This window comes from Crocuta crocuta, unplaced genomic scaffold (assembly GCF_008692635.1).
Source record: "Crocuta crocuta isolate KB4526 unplaced genomic scaffold, BGI_CrCroc_1.0 scaffold68, whole genome shotgun sequence".
NCBI lineage: Eukaryota > Metazoa > Chordata > Mammalia > Carnivora > Hyaenidae > Crocuta > Crocuta crocuta.
In genome coordinates this window covers 1,714,804-1,719,708 of record NW_027532426.1, presented here as the reverse complement: position 1 = coordinate 1,719,708, position 4,905 = coordinate 1,714,804, and positions in this window count along the sequence as shown.

Here is a 4,905-nt window from a genome sequence, read left to right as displayed (position 1 = left end):
TCCAATGCCAAAAAGTCCACCATAAGGCCCTCTAACTCTCTGAGCCCCCTACAATGCCATAGCTTGAAGCCTTAACAGACCCATAGCCACTGTGGCTGTGCTGTCAGAACCCAGAGGAGTAAGCCATTGTGTGCAAATGTTAACAGAAGTCTAAGGTCAAAGTATAGCCTCAGTTAGTGCATCAGGGAGACCATTGTAGAGCTTCATGTACAAGTAATATTGTCACATTACATCATCTTTTATGAGCAGTTTTTAAAAAAATATATAGTTTTTGGGGGATCAACTTAATCTCTCTACCGCTTAATTAATTAAAACATTTTTAATGTTTATTTATTTTTGAGAGAGACTGTGTGTATGTGTGAGCAGGGGAGGGGCAGAGAGAGAGGGAGATACAGAATTTGAAACGGGCTCCATGCTCTGAACTGTCAGCACAAAGCCCGATGCAGGGCTCGAACTCACCAACTGTGAGATCATGACCTGAGCCGAAGTCAGATGCTTAACCTACTGAGCTATCCAGGTGCCCCCCTACCCACCCCTTAATTTAGAGATTGATGGGCCATATAGGTACAAGTGAGGCCTTCCCAGGGTGTTGGCTATATATGACAGGAAATTACATGCGGGTGGGAAAAACAGATCATTTCATGACCCTGCATTTTGAACTATGATGAATGATCATGTTTTATTGAAACACTGCAGGCATGCCTTTTACAGTAAATCTTTGTTTCCTTCTGACCCTATATTTCTTGTCATTCCCATCCTCTAGAGCCTAGCTCAGGTTTCTCTCTTCTTGGTGTAGCTTTGCAAGCCAATGACCAGTCTCTTTCCAGGGAGCCTGTGTGGCATAGTGTATATGCTTTGGAGTCAGACAGATGGGTGTTTGAGTCCTGGTTCACTGTTTTCCAGCCTGGATAAAAGTTACTTATCTTCTTTGAATCTTAATTTCCTTATCTGCACACCTAGAAGATGTTGGGAAAGCTAAGGAGAAACATGTATTAGTGCCTGGTACATAGTAGGCACTCAGTAAATGCTCAGTTCTCTCCTTCACCCTCTTCTCCCTTCTGCTCCCCCCTTTAGTCCAGAGCGGTTTTGAAAACTCATAACCGTACTTCTGTGTCACATTCACTTAAGACATACTTAGTGAATGCTTAAGTATGTGCCAGGGACTGTGAGAGGACAGTTACGGGCCTTAGATTTTTGACAGTTATCATGCATGTCTCTGGGTCTAGTTTCCTCTTAAGTGCAGCATCTGAGCCTGTGTTGATTCTAGATATCCATGCATATCTCAGATTGCTCATGGGTGCCTTTGCACACAACTGTGGAGTTGTCGATGTTTGTCATTGGCATCTCTACTTTCTTCCTTCTTCACCCTTCTCTGGGTTGAAATCTCTCTGCCCTTCATCAGAAGCCATGGGCTTTCTCATGGTTTAACTCCCTTTTCCAAGGAAGGGATACAATAGTGTTCATTTACATGAAGAGAAATAGAGCCTTATTCACCGTGCTGTTCTAGGTACCCTAGCACTTGCATTCTGAACTTGTTCTTCAATTGTGAAATGAGAGATTGTTCCCCATGATAGGAATTGTGGTTTTGGTAAGGAGAAGAGAGGTTATTTTTGGGCAGAAATCTGTTGAAAGCACAGTTTTACACTTAAAAGGGCAGCCTTGAAGCAAACATGTGATTTAATCTGTCAGAATGTGTGTGGGGCGGGGGGGGGGGGGCGAAGGAGGCTGAAGAGAAGGCACAAACTTCCTTAGTTCTTATTCTACACACAGATCTCTCCCTGCTTCCATGCCCGTTTCTTAGAGTTCTATTCTGGGAGTCTGCTCTGAATTTCTGGAAGTTACCTCTCCTTCAGACTTTCTCACAGGCACTTCTTTTTGTATCTCCTAGTCCGTCCTCAGCATCCCAAATGTCTGCACACAGCAGCTCTGTGTCACCCCACTCCCTCGCGCCATGACTGCCACCTCTGTCTCCTGCACCTATCCCCACAGTGCATTGGGATTGTTTGGCCTTCTCTGTGTCAGCGTCTCATGGCCCCAAGGACCCATGCTTTTGTTACACTTACGTGCACAGAACGGAGGGGGTGAAAATGCACAGAAAGACAGAAGAATCTCAGCTTTCATCAGGGTTTCAATAATGGAACTGATTATTGGGAAGTTAGATTTAAGACAATTGCCTTTTTTTTTTTTAGGACAGTTATTTCTTTAATGTTAGTATATATATTTCTTTCCTTTTTTTTTTTATTCATTTATTTCTAGGAGAGAGAGAGAGAGAGACACAGCGTGAGCAGGTGAGGGTCAGAGAGAGGGAGTCACAGACTCTGAAACAGGCTCCAGGCTCTGAGCTGGCAGTCAGCACAGAGCCCGACGCGGGGCTCGAACCCACGAACCGCGAGATCATGACCTAAGCGAAAGTCGGACGCTTAACCGACTAAGCCACCCAGGTGCCCCTAGCATATATATTTCTGTAGCAGAGAGGAGGAGTTAAACTTGTACATATCAGGAAAACTGTCAACTGAAATACTGTAGCTACTTGAGAACTAATAAAATTGGAAAAGCGAACCTAGAAATTGTCTGCATGTATGTGGTAGTGATAATCGAATTCAGCAAACGTGTACTGAGTGCCAACCCTACAAAGTCATTTGCCCCTCCAGATCCACTTGTCCCCTTTCTCCTCCTGCTCTCCTGCTCCGGAAGGGTGGCCACCCCTGGCTTTCATTAGTTGGCCCAGTGGGGACCCAATCAGTAAATGGGAAGAGAGAGGGAGGAGAAGGAGTTTGGGTATTTATTCCCCTGGCCTCTATGGGTTGGGTGTGGCCTTTCATGAAAAGCCACAACTCCTTTCAGGGTGACCCCCTTTATAGGACTTTCCCTTTCTCAGTCACTTTCCTCTGTCTCTTTGATCATGGGAGTAATAATAGCTACTGGTGTTTTCCCTACGCTGTGCCCGCACTTCTGCAAATAGTCCTTGTGTTAGACTCTCCTCAGTTTTCCTGATTTGAGTGTGCCAGCTATTTCCTGCTCAGATTCTACTGACGGGTAGGATTACCCTCCAGGGGGTTAATGGGAAAGTGAATAATTGCAATACCATGAAAGATATGCTTATCAAAGTATAGGCTCTTTGAAGGTAGAGATCATATATTATTCATGTTTCTTTCTTTTTTAATGTTTTATTTATTTCTGAGAGAGAGAGAGACAGAGAGAGAGAGACAGAGAGACAGAGTGAACAGGGGAGGGTCACAGAGAGAGGGAAATACAGCATCTGAAGCAGGCTCCAGGCTCTGAGCTGGCTGTCAGCATGTAGCCTGACGCAGGGCTCGAACCCACGAACTGTGAGATCATGACCTGAGCCGAAATCGGATGCTTAACTGACTGAGCCACCCAGGCGCCCCTCTTATTTCTTTCTTGACACTTAGCATAATTTTAGGGAGAGAGCAGGGCCTTACCAGAGTGGAATGGTGGATTTATGCATACAGGGTATGGGGGAACAGAGGATGGAGTTGGGCATCTGTTCCAGGAGGAGCCAGGCAGGCCTCATAGTGTAGCCAGGCATGGCAAGCCGAGACACACTGGTCCCGTTAAGCAAGGGAATTCACTGCAAGAGTGTCAAGGGCTTCTAGAATCAAAGGAAAGCAGGGACGCCTGGGTGGCTCCGTCAGTTAAGCATCTCACTCTCAATTTTGGCTCAGGTCCTGATCTCACAGTTTGTGAGTTCCAGCCCTGCCATCAGGCTGTCTGCTGACAGCGTGGAGCCTACCTGGGATTCTCTCTCTGCCCCTCCCTCATGCTCGCTCTCTCTCTCTCACAAGATAAACAAATAAACTTGAACAAAATTACTGTAGGATCAAAGGAAAGCAGAGAACGGAGCTTGCAAGATAGGAACTGGGGAGTTCTGGAGGGCTAGTTTACAGAAGCCCCAATAAAAGTCACACATTCAGTACGAGTGAGGCATCCTCACAGACAGCTCTTGGCTTTTAGTTTCTTTAAGGTCTGTTGCCTCAGGTTTCACGGGACTGAAAACATTCCTGGATACACATTATGTTTGCTCTGTGGACGCACTGTGGCCTTCTTTCTTCCAGTCTTCCTGTTAGAAACCCTGCCTGATGCCCCATGGAAGGTAGGAGGAAAGAGAAATTCTCGGGTAATAGAAGATGAGATCTAATGCCTCCTGGCAGCCCCTGTTTTGGGACTGCAGAAACTGGCTCACCCCTGTCTTCCTCACCTCCTTTCTAGATGAAAGGCAGGATAATGGGGGCAGTAGGTGGGAACAATACTTTGGTAAGTTACAAGCATTAGCAGGGGTGAAGTAACAATGGAAGATGAGTTCTTCCCCTGAAGAGCCAAGCCTGCCCCAGAGGTGGGGCTACTTTTGCTGAGTGTGAGAGAGGGTGTCTCCCTCGTCTCTGGGGAGGGCCAGAAGAACGAGTCCCTGCCAAAGTTTCCATCACTGAATTTGGATCTCGGTTTTGCTGCCCTCTTCCTCCTGGCAGCCATCCCCCTCCAGCTGCCGTGTGTCCGTGCTCTGCAGGTGCACCCCAGCATGGGGAGCCGCACCCCAGTTTCCTTTGCCCTCCTCTGACACTGCTCCATCCCCTTGTTTTGGCCTCCTTCGCTCTGAGACTTATCAGCCTGCTGTGAGAATAGGTATCAGTCAGATAACCATCTGGTTAGTGGCATTCATCTAAGGTGTGACTTACTGACAAAGCTGGGTAGGGGTGGAGAGGCGTTCACCAAAACTAATTACATTAAAAAAATATACCTTTTACCCAAGTGGAATTTCAGGCTATGTGGTGATAAAGATTCTGCAGAAGAGGCTTTTCTGTATTTTTTTCAGTTAGTACAACTGACTGTTAGATCAACTGAAGCAGAAAAGAAGGTGAAGAGGGTTCTTCTTTTTTTTTTTTTTTT